Source organism: Vicugna pacos, chromosome 4 (genome assembly GCF_048564905.1).
Source record: "Vicugna pacos chromosome 4, VicPac4, whole genome shotgun sequence".
NCBI lineage: Eukaryota > Metazoa > Chordata > Mammalia > Artiodactyla > Camelidae > Vicugna > Vicugna pacos.
The window spans coordinates 60,180,823-60,193,286 of NC_132990.1; the positions used below are offsets into that span (position 1 = coordinate 60,180,823).

Genomic DNA, 12,464 nt, shown 5'->3' on the forward strand with positions numbered 1-12,464 from the left:
ATACTTACCATCTCATTTTATCCTCATAGCTTCCCTATGAGATAGGCAGCGTTAGCATTGCCAGTGTACAGTGCACAGATGTCCAGGAAACTGAGACTACCCCAGAAATCTCCAAGGCAAGGAAAAATGGAGACCGACATAAATTCTTCCTAGCCACCGCTAAGGTTTTTCTAGAGCACTGAACATCTAACTGGAGTGCAAACATTCCACTTCTCTCCTCAAATGAAGCGAATTCTAAGGAAAAGCATCAAACACACAACCGCATAGAAGTACATGCACATCTTTCAGGTGGACAGAGCGATGCGTTCTAGAACAGGCAGGCTCAGAAACACCTGACAACCACTGGGGGGCGCTGCCGCTCCGTCCCATTTTCAGGCGCGCGTTTTCTTTGGCATCAAAGGGGAAATCTAAGATCTGCTTGGCTTTAACCTTGCCTGCACACAAGGCCAAGAGATAATTCAGGCAGCCCTGAACTCTCGGGTCTGGGTGTTTACTTGGACTGAGCTTCGCCTGCATCACGTGGAAGCCACAAATACTCCCGCTGCCACTGGTGAGTTCACTCTGTCCCCGTCCAGTGCCGAGGACTGGGGCCCCTCGTAGCCTGCAGGGGACACTTCCCTATTGCAACTGGAGTGGTCCGGGTGGTCCGGTCCGCAACTCTGCTGTTCCTACTTGTCTCTTTTCCCAAAAAAGGCAGCCGCTGCGAATTCCGGACTCGCGGCAAGTCCAGAAGCCCCCCTGGAAAGGGCGTGGCTACAGAGGCAGGCGAGGATCAGGGGGGCCCCACCCGCCAGAGGAAGGGAGTCGGGTGGAATGCCCAGACCAGGAGCACTCGCTCCCAGATCCCACTTCGTCTCCGCGCCCAAACCTTACGTTAACCGAATTCCGACCCTGTCGTTCTCATTCCACACTTGTCCCAGTTTTGCAGTCCCGCGAGTTCCTTGGCCAGCCCCCTCCCCGGTGGAGGCAGCTCTGCCGGGCACCCAGAACGCTGCTAGGCCATGCCCTTCCCGCCAGCACCGGTCTCCGATCTCTCCAAGATCCTTCAGGGACCGGGAAACACTGGCCGGACATCCTGCTTCAAGTTTCCTCCGAGTGCAAGACCCAGAGGTTACTCGGTATTAGCAGAAGGCGAGCATCGCGCAAACGCTTCGCAACAGGGTAGTCTAGATACTCACCAAGGGAAAAAAGGCGGGGGATGTTTACTCAACAAGGGTCCGCAGGATCCACTACGTAGAGCAGGCGATGGGGACTGTGCCTCGACGCGCCAGGAGCCGGAAATGACCGCGGATCCCAGGAGAGGGTGGAGTTTCCCCTGATAGGGGGGACTGCTCCCGGAAGGATGGAGTTCAAGGTGTGCGTGCGTGAGAGAGAGAGAGAGAGAGAGAGAGAGTGTGTGTGTGTGTGTGTGTGTGTGTGTACCACTGACCTATCTGGGAACCCGCTGGAAGATGGGAGGAGCAGCGGTCCCCTCTGCTCCCACCGGGAGGAGGGAGACAAAGGCGAGCTCCCCCATCACCTGCAGCTCGGGTGTGACTCCGGCCTGGCTCTGCTCAAGGCCTGTGCCCACCCTCCTTCCTTTGGGTGCAGCTCTGAATGAGCTACTTAACCCCTTCCTGCCTAATTCACCCGTCTGCAAGATCAGGATAAGATTTGTGTTTAATGTTAACACCAGTGCTTAGACTAGTACAGGCAGGTGCTGAGCTCAATAAAGGATAGATCATGGTGATGAGACAGGAAGGGGGCAGGGCATAGCCATTCAAGGAATAACACAGCAGTTAACACCAGAATGGAGAAACATTTGTGAAGGAAAACCACTGCAAACCATATCAGTAAGCAAAGAATGCTGAAACCATCAAGTCATCAACCACTGCTGCCAACCCCCAGTGAAGACAAGCCTGCAGCCCGGCCTCTGCAGCCACTCACAATGGTGCACTCCAGGGGGACTCAGAAAAAGAAAGGACAGGATACTGGCCCTGGATAGCTAGGTGCTTGTCAAAGGAATGAATTCAATGAGCCCAAATGTTTGCTCCCTCTCCTACATAGAAAAACGCAAAATTCTTTAACTTGAGATGCCTGTTTTCTTTAGTTAACAAGTAACTTTTAATGTTCCTGTTACAGAAATGACAGGCCAGCCAAGAAACAAGCACCACTCGGAGGGTTGGAGTACTCAGATTTATTACGCCGACGGGCTCAGAGGGGCTTCTGCTCCGAAGCTCTGAGCACCTCCAAGACGTGCGCATGAGGTTTTATAGGGTTAATTACAAGTATGGGGCTATTAGCCAATAAGGCTCAAACAACAAAAAGCAAGGAATAAGTACGCTGGAGCTTATCAATTTGGAACAGATCACGTTACTGACACTTGTTGAGCTTGGATTTACGAGTTAGCTTGTTAGCCCAGTAAACTTCAGATTTACGAGTTAGCCCAGCAGAACTTGTATCAGTAAACCGACACTTATCACACTTAGATTTGTGACTTAGCTCGTTAGCCCAGCTGGGCTTTTCCTTCACACTACGCTGTTTCATTCAATTATATACCCCCAACTCCGAGCCCAGTTCTGGTCAATCATGTCAACAGTGTAATCATGTGAAGGAAAAGCCGGGCTGGGCTAACAAGATAACTCACAAATCTAAGCATCGGAATACTGATCTGAGTTCTGCTGGACTAACTTGTAAATCTAGGTTAATTAGTGTTGGTGTGCTGTTCATGTTTTTTGCTAGCCAGTTGGGTTTTCAAAGATACATATCTGGCTTTGGAATGTTGGTTTGCTGCCTCCCCACCTCCACTTTTGTGATGATAATGCTGCTAAAGCTGTTCCATGCCTATTGGCCTAATATCCCAAGCTTGTACTTTACCCTATAAAACCTCATGCGCACGTCTTGGAGGTGCTCACAGCTTTGGAGCAGAAGCCCCTCTGAGCCCGCCGGCGTAATACATCTGAGTACTCCAACCCTCCGAGTGGTGCCTGTTTCTTGACTGGCCTGTTGTTTCCGTAACAATCATGCAAAGATGTTCAAAAGACACTTCCCCTTCATCTTTTGCATTATCCTCTCCGTAATGTGACCAGTCCAGTATTTACCCTTTCCCTCTGGTCACCACAATCATTCGGACATACACTTAGAAGGTTCCCCACTCTCGTCTTCACAAAACTGGATTCATTCTTAAGATGGTACTCTTCACGCTTTTTTCAGGCTGCAAATCTTAGGTGTGGGTTATCTACACCAGTCGTGTTATCTAGGATAGGATTCCTTTTTCTCTCCTTGCTTGGCTTTCAATGAACAAGGCAGTGAGTGAAGGATTCAGAACTCCAAGAGACAGACTTGGTTTTCCACATAAGGTAGCACTGGAAAGTATTAAGTACTAATCAGATGTTAGCTATGCAGTATTGGCAGTTTCGCGGGAAAGACTGTTTGTTGGCTTCAAAAGCTTTCCACAAAGAGTTGAAAGAAATCTAGGTGTCTCTGAGAGAGTATATATTGGATTGCTAGGGCTGTCATAACAAAATACCATAGATGGGATGGCTTAAACAACGGATTTTCTCATGGTTATGGAGATGGAAGTCTGAGATCAAAGTTTTGGCAGGTTTGGTTTCCCCTGAGGCCTCGCTCCTTGCCTTGATGAGGGCGGCTGTCTCTGGGTTCTCGCATGGCCTTTTCTCAGCGCACATACATCCCTGGGGTCTCTCTTCTTTAGGGACACCAATCATATTGAATTGGGACCCCACCTAACAGTCTCAGTTGAATTAATCATCTCTTTGAAGGTCCTGTCTCCAAATACATGGATTAGAGGCCACTCATATGCTCTCATTTAAACTTAATTAAAGACCTATATCCAAAAAACAATTACATTCTGAGACACTGGGGTTGGAACTCCTACATACGAATTTTGGGAGAACACTATTCAGCTCACAACAGAACGTATGGGTAACATGTGGGGGACGCATCCTGGGAGGTATTACACCGCAGTCAGAAGCACTGGGTTAGATGGACCTAAAGCAACCTGGGTGGGTCCTAAAAACGATGCTGCATGAGGAAAGGAACAGAATGAAGCATACGACCCCATACCATTTCCATAAATTGAAACTATGTGCCCTTGGTGCACATTATGCAAGAACATTTACGAGAAAGACAAAGCACATTAAATACATCCCAACAGCTGCCTATGGTGTCAAGAAGAAAAGAGTAGAGAATTGGGTTTTTTTTTTTAAAAAGGCACATAACTAAATGCGAGAGAGAGCTGATTTAGTGGACCAGTGGTGATAATATACCATAAACTTCATGAGTATGAAGAACTCAACTCTCTGGCCCTGAGGATCAAAATAGGAAAAGAGGCAACCAGGACGCCCCTTCCCCATCCTCTTAGCAGAAGATTTTGCCATGGTCCAGCTCCCTGGACACAAGACAGCCTGCTTCCCTCTTTTTTATCCGAGACATTTGGCCCAAGAAGTGACACCCTCTGCAACATATCCTTTCCCATTTGGGGCACAGAGAATTTATGAGTTCCTCTATTCTCTAATGGAAATATTCCAAAGTAACAAGTATGTAACCTTAACAGCAGAGAACCAGTTATAAAGACTTTGAAGAACATTTCATGTCTGCTATGTCCCGTGGCAGAGCATATTGGTTGCCTGTCCAATATCCAATCTCCCCTTCCTGTTTCCTATATACATACTGTTGCGGGACACTTGGCGGGGCTGGTGATGAGGGTTGGTAAAAAGAACTTACCCAAAATGGAGAAGTTTTAAGAACAAAGGAAAGTTTAGTAGTGATGATGCCATAGGCAACAGCGGGCCACAGAGACAAGAGGTGCCTGCGTGACCACCGAGTGTGAACGTGCAGGGTCTTTCACTGGGGAAGGGGCTGTGAACACGAAGGGACAGGGGAAGAGATTTCTGACTGGCGATAAGTGAGGTAAGGGGCTTTGGTATATGGGTGGATAGTAGATTTACGACTCCAGTGAGATGGAGCCACGGGCTGACACGGCAAGGCAGCGGAATTTATGATTCCGAGAAGGAGGAGACATGGGCTGAGACAAGTCAGCCTGAGCTACGGTGAGGCTGGTCATTTCCCAGGGCTGTTCATTCTGCTGAGGCCAACGCCTGGCTCCGCTGGGGAGTTTATCTCCCCGAGAGGAGCAGGCAGACATCTAAGGGCTGGAAGATTGGGGGCCAAAGGGCTTAGGCTGGCACCAGTTGGCAATGCACATACCCCAATTCTGTTCAGGGTAGCAGTGTGCCCAGTTAAAGAATGCTGCTTTCCAGGCTCCTTTGTAGCTGGGGTTTTAACACAGCTCTGGTCAATAAGACGTAAGCAGAAGTCTAATGGGCAGGGCTTTTAGGAAAGTTATGGTTTTCAACTAAAATAAGAAGGGCCAAACTCAACAGACATGCACCTTTTGTCCTTTGACTTTCTGCCTGCCTGGAATGTTGGGATGCTACCCGGTGTTGCAACAAACGTTTTGTGTCCATGGAGCCACTCACTACAGATGGCAGCAGAAGGAGAGAAAAGAAGTCTGGTTTCACGAGCCCTGGACTTCCTATTTTGGACTCTTTGTTACATGAAAAAAAAAAGTGCTTTTTAAGCCAGTGTGGTTTTGGTTTCTGAAACCAATGAATCCAGCCCTGACCTTGTGGGAATGGAGCAGGTTCAGCCTTTGACACCATGTTTCCCTGGTGAGAATTTACCAAGTTATCTTTCTTCTAGAAGAAGAAAGGACTGTCATGGCAATTGGTCAGGAAGTCCCCTCTGCCTCTGGGGTGTGTTCCCAAAGCTTACCTGCCATGTTTAGAGTGGATTTTAGGGAAACATCCATCATATCCACTATACTATTAAACAGGATTGTTGTAAAGATTAAGTGTGACATGGGGTATGAAGTACTGGCAAGTAACGAGCCCCCCCAAACATCTTCATTTCTGTCCCTTCTTCTCTATTTTGGTTTTTAAATTAAACATTTTAAAATATACTTATTGAGTTGTGAACAGAGTGTATTACAGGTATATCAGAGAGTCAAAGATGAGAAAGACACTTTTTGCTGTTTGATGTTGGAAGAACTAACAAAATCACAGGCGTGGGAAGTCTTTGCAAAGCAATAAAGAATTATAGGGGTAAAGTGCTTGGTACAAAGTATCTCTCAAATATTTTACTCACATGATACCAAATAGAAGGTTTGAATAAGATTTGGCCATGCCAGGTCAAGCAGGCTCCCGGTTGTGACTCAGTCAGGCTAAATGCTGAAATTTGCCAAGTCATGGTGATTAAACTAGGTCATGCTTGTTTCACCATCCATGATGTGGGGCAACAGTCAAGGAAAAAGATTTTCCCTGGCTTTGCTCTGAGACAAAACCTTATTCAATTCAGTTCTCTGACCTTAGGTTTCACAGAGCTCTGATCTAGCTAGCTGTTTTAAAACAATTCAATCACCCAAGTAATAAGAGAAGGCATCTCATCAAACAGTTCAGACAATACAGATGTGTACAGTGTAAGAAGCAATAGTCATTGTAATCTGTTTTGGGGGATTCCTTCTGATGTTTTTCTGTGGCAATGCCCTTTCAAGATAGACATTCATCTCCTCTCCGTTCTCTACCACTTCCATTTCATTGGCCTGGTAAGATAACCCTGTGAAATAATTTTAAAACTGGGTAGAAATACTATTCTCATCATGGAAAGCCTCCTTTAGTACAGGTAGGACACTGCATCTGGGGAGAGGTTGCCCTAGGAGATGCTCTGGTGCAGCACCAACTGTGAGCCTTACCCTCGTGAGAAGCCCTTGGTACCTAGTATTTCTAGTCGTTACAACAGTCCAGGGAAGCACGTGTTACTGTGGTCTTCCTCACAGCCTAAGGAAACTGAAGTTCTAAGAGGTAAAATAACTTAGACACAATCACCTAGCTAGTCAGTAGCAGGGCTGAGATTTGAATCTAAGTCAGCGAGCTCCAAAGCCCTGCACTTTCCACTGTTTGATTTTACCTCCCAATACAGGTGAGACGGCTTCCCTTTCGTAGTTAAGGACACATTCAGGAAAGGCCATCTGTAAAGAACTATTAGGAGCGTTATTTTGGACATGCAAATATACTGAACGCCTTGGAATGTCACTCTCCCATCCTGGCTCCCCTTCTAGTCCTTCTCCCACCATCCTGTTCACTTGGCTGGTGTCTGATGCAGTTCTGTGTCAGGGCTCCTCTCTGCCTTGTGATGGCTGGTGTTGGGACTGGCACAGAGAAAATACAAGATGAACCTGAAACACTGTTTTGTACCAGTAAGTAAGAAAGTGCATAAAAAAATCTACCAGAAAGTAAAAAAGCGATGGGGACAAAAAAAAAAGATGTGGACTATGTCAAAAAGACATAGAGACCCTCTTAAAGGAGCTTCCAGTGGCTGAATCTAAGACAATTTGGACATTAAAATGAATTCTGAAATTAACACAATAGCATCCACATGATTGATAATAAGAATTATACGTTAATAGAATTAACATAGTTTATCACCCTTAAAATAAGTTACCGTGAGTACATAAATGTAGAGATAAGGAGATATCTTCCTTACAGTACAATATCAACTAATAAATGTGAATGGAATGATGGAATTAGAATGTCACTATTTTGCAACCAATGTATTAATAATTGATTCAGGCAAAAATCATGGAAGCTAAAATAAACAGGTGAAATTGATGAAGAACAGAAAAAGTCTAAAAGTATTTCTTCACAAATCACTTATTAAAGGGGAAAAAGGTTAATAAAAAAATATAAAAAGGAATATATATTTATATATAATATATATGTAATTGAGTCACTATGTACACCAGAAACTAACACGACATTGTAAATTGACTATACTCCAATTTAAAAAAATTATTTTAAGAAGGGGAAAAGGTGGAAAAACCAGACAGATAAGTGGTCAAAGTCAACATTACCAATTATGAGACAAACAGACATTATCTTGTGCTTTTGATACGGAAACGACAGGCCAGCAAGAAACAAGCACCACTCGGGGGGGTTGGAGTACTCAGATGTATTACGCCGGCGGGCTCAGAGGGGCTTCTGCTCCGAAGCTCTGAGCACCTCCAAGATGAGTACATGAGGTTTCATAGGGTTAATTACAAGCTTGGGGTATTTGGCCAATAGGCATGGAACAGCTTTAGCAGCATCATTATCACAAAGCAGAGGCAGGGAGGCAGCAAACCAACATTCCAAGGCCAGATGTGTGTCTTTGAAAATCTAGCTGGCTAGCAAAAAATCATGAGCAGGGAGTCAGCAAACCGCCACATGTTAACTTAGATTTACGAGTTCGCCCAGCAGAACTCAGGTCAGTAATCTGACACTTGTTACACTTAGATTTACAAGTAGGCCCAGCCTGGGTTTTCCTTCACACTTTCTGGTAGGATGCATTGATAAGGACACAAGTTCTGTGGTCCTGACAGAAATGCACAACCTGGATTCCATTGTGAGGAGCTGTCAGACGAACTGCAGTTGCAGGATCTTCTACACAATAACTAGCTGGTAATCTTCAAAAGTGTCCAGGTCACGGAAGTCAAGGAAAGACTGAAGAATTGATTTTCTAGATTATGGGAGACTAAAGGGACAGGACAATTAAATGCAGTGCAGGATCCTGGATTGGACTGGGAGCAAAAGGAGCTATAAAAGGGCATGACTGAAACAACTGTGTAATTCTTCTGAATATGCCCAGTAGATCAGATCAGGAGTTGGCAAACTACTTATGGCTCTCCGGTCAAATCCAGCCTTACTCTTTTTGTGTGGCTTGCAAGGTAAGAACATTTTTTACATTAAAAAAAAAAATTATGGTGAAAAGCATCACATAAAATTTACCATTCCAGTCATTTGTAAGCGTACTGTTCAGTAGCATTAACTGTATTCACAGAATTATTGTGTAAGCAGATCTCTAGAACTTCATCTTGGAAAACTGAAACTCTGCACCCACTGCACAACAACTCCCTATTCTCTTCTCTCCACAGCCCCTGGGACCACAATTCTATTTGCCCTTTCTGTGCATTTGACTACTTTATATAAGTGAAATTATCTAGTATTTGTCCTTTTGTACAATAAGCACCATATGAGTGTAGCTACTATTATCTTTGTTGGGAGACAATTCCCCATATTTCTGCATGTGTTGGGAGCAGGGGCACTGACCACCTTTGTTCTGAACTAGCTTCTCCAGGATGTTTACATAGCAAACAGCCTGGGGCCATATAGGGTCTCCCTCCAGAGCAGGGGGACAGGTTTTATTTTCTGTCTAGGGTAAGAATGTCTCCCTTTGGGGCAAATGTCTGCTATAAGAGACTTGGGCTCCCTAAGCTCAGAGCTCCTCAGCTGTGATGCAGGTTCACTGCCAGCAGGGCGTTCACCTGGGCCCCTCTGTCTGCCCCCGTGGGCTTGGGAGTACAAGAGGAAGCCTACATGAACAGGAACCTCAAGCTGCTTGCTGTGCTGTAAGTAATTAAGTCCTTCATCTCTGACCCCAGAGAGTCTTGTGTCTTCTGCCAGCATACAGGAAACTGTGGCAGGCTAACTTGTTAGCTTGCAAAGGAAGGTAAGAATCGTAGCCCCTTTGCAGTTCTCGACAATTACAGAACATGCAGCTATGTTTAAAGAAGCACAATTTGGCATCCAAAAGTAATTAAAAAGTAATTTCATTTTCACTGCCATCTCTGTTAATTTAAAGGGATTCAGTTAAAAATTATCTTATTGCACAACCATGGCACCATCCAGCCTCTCCCACATGCAACCCATGGTCCCCATGTGATCGTCTAGTTTACAGGATACTGTGACCTTTGGAATCTAAATCCACTTGGCCATTATCCAAGACCACTAATCAGTGGCCAAATGGTAGCGTGGCAGAGGATTTCCATTTCTGAACTTTCTCCAGGATCTTAAATGACCCCTTCCTCACCCTCCCAGCATGTGATGCAGATCATCTCATTGCATAGCAACTGTCGTCTTGTCCCTGTTACTTCCTCAACCCGCAGGATCACTGACACCCTGACTTGTTCCTAAGAGGATACAGGCCACCAAGGAGGACCTCTGGGAAACCCTTTGGAGGGGCAAACACTATTAGAAGAATGATGACTGGTACTCTTCGCAGAGAGAAACTCCAAGTGGTGTACCCCGCCTGGTTCTCACACCAGGATTTACATATGGCCGAGCCTGAAGCTGGAGGACAGTTACTCGGGTTCTTTCCAAGGATGCAAGTTGTCAGGCCAAGGCCCTTTGGACCCCAGTGTATCTACTCTGCCTTTTACCATTCTTTGGCATGCCAAATTCTATGAGGGCACAGGATAGATAACTAGAGGATGCTGTTCAGGAGAAGCTGGGCTCAGCGTAAGTCCCAGCACACAGAGGACTGGTCAAGGCTGATGGATCAGCCTTGCTCCTCCATGTGTGGTCCCTGGACCAGCAGCGCAGCATCAGCTGTGAGCTCATTAGGAGTGCAGGGCCTCCGGTCTCGCTTTAGCCCTACTGATTCAGAAATTACATTTTAAACAAGATCCTCAGGTGATTCAGATGTACATTTCACAGTTTGAGAAGCATAGTGTTAAAGCTTTCAATGTGGGGAAACACTAGTTCTGCTTTGTTAATGGTGATCTGGGTGTGAGTGTGGATATATGTGTGTGTAATCTAAATGGCCTTGTGGCCCCCAGTGCTCTCTTCGTTACACATCATTTGGGGCTGGACTCCAGCATCCCAGGAAATGTCTCCCGGCCACTGCCTGGCACTCTGAAGCCATGAAATTTGTCCTGGGGTCTCTGCTTGTCATCTCATTATCCTGTCCATGATGCTTAATATAATAAGCGCCACATAATTCCATCCTTGCATCTCCTCATTCTGCCTGTGTCCCACAAGCTCCACGTTGGCCCTCCCACATTCGTCTCGTGGGGTTTAGTAACAAACACCCACTTCTCTGCTAGATTACTCCGTGCCCAGCTGGAAGCTTTTGGCTGGGGAAAAAATGGGTCAGTAAGAAAGTGGTCTGTGTTCTTTGATCTTTCTGAAAGGCTCAGGAGAAGAGACATTGCTTCATTGGGTCCTCAGAGCAGAGGCTGAGGGTTCTGCCTGGACACTTCAGGGCGCACGTGTTTTGGCTGAGACTGGAATGCGATGCTGGCGTTTTTCGCTCAAGCCCTCGCTGCACTTACCAGGCCTGTTGAGAAGCCTCTTGCCTGGAAAGGAACCAGCAGTGAGGAGCTGGCAGAGCACAAAGCTCAACTTTGATATCCTTACTGAGGATCCTTTATGGGTCTTTATTTATGTACTCTTCGGTCCCTGGTTTTGACTTTTGGGCCCTTCATCACCATTAACATGGTGGGTATTAATTTTTAGTCTAATTTAGTTCAGATAAGATTCCAAAGTGCTTCATTATAATTACTCCCTGGCCAATGCCTTCAGCTCCTTGCTTCTCTCTTCCTCCATCAGTCACCTTGGCATGATCCTAACCCTGAATAAAACCCACCATTGCCTTTTCCACTCCTTCCCATGAACAGCTGAACATTGTAGAAAATCACACAACCAGACTGACTGGTTTTCCTTTAACTGTCACAGGCAAAGTGTAGGCACACTCAGCTCCGCCCAGCAGCTCCAGGATTCACCAACTTGCTCTCTCACACAGTGCGGTAACAGCCTCGTACTTTCACTTCTGTGCCCAAACCTCAGCCCTCAAGAGATACTCTTACCTTCATTGAGAAAATAGAAGCCATTGGACCAGAGACCTTGTCTTTTTCGTGGTTAAAGTCACCAACTTCTCTGCATCTGCACCCATCTTTTCTTTTCTTCCTGCGATGCCAGAGGAATTCTTTCTCTTCCTACGAAAGTGTGTTGACCTAACGGGAGCACATCTCTTCTAACCTTCTTAAGCTTACTTGGGTTATTTCTTCTCTCCTGCAAAATCAACCTCTTCCATATCTGCTGGATGATTTTCACTGCAAATGAAAAGACAAAAAGCACTTGTAGACTAAAGGCTCCAAAACGTCTCCCTCCTGCCCACAGTCTGGAGCCGGACACCTGAGTGGGCATCATGTTAGTAGGTTCACATCCTTAAACTTCCCTTATAAAACCTTATTGTAGAGAGCACTTCTGAAATGACTGTTTATCTAATTTCACAGATTATTTACACAAAAGGTAAATAGGTGTTAGCCTGCATATCGGAGACTTCTCTTTGCAAATGTTTTTCTTCCCTTTAACAATAAAGCTAAATGTGTTCATGTTGTGTTTGGCTCAGAATCCTCTTAACCACCATCCTGCTGTGAAGCACGCTAGGAGGCTATTCACTGGAGCTATGTTTAGCTTTCTCCTTTTGTCTAGGCAACCAATCAGACAGGTTTATCTTCTCTTTGCAGATACTTGGTTTTAAAGAGCATTTCATTCATGAATTTTGAAGGAAGGCTAAGAAAAATTGGAACCGTTGTAAATTATGGAATTTAGCCATTAAACACCTGTAACAGACTGTGTAGGGATGGG

At 45.6% G+C, this 12,464-nt stretch overlaps 1 protein-coding gene across 3 annotated transcripts in view; it reads right to left on the bottom strand.

Moving 5' to 3' along the window:
- PTGR1 (prostaglandin reductase 1) overlaps positions 1 to 11,899 on the bottom strand; it is a 33,476-nt gene extending 21,577 nt beyond the window's left edge. Inside the window, exons 1-2 of one of the 3 annotated variants that reach the window (XM_072959915.1) lie at positions 11,681 to 11,896; positions 1,179 to 1,328 (exon numbers count right to left, since the gene is read on the bottom strand). The gene's annotated coding sequence lies outside the window, so the exon portion shown is untranslated. Of the gene's footprint in view, positions 1 to 1,178; positions 1,348 to 11,680 lie in introns of those variants that run through there. The other 2 variants (XM_072959916.1, XM_006214784.4) reach the window with 2 other exon arrangements.
- Between the last annotated feature and the right edge of the window lie 565 nt (positions 11,900 to 12,464).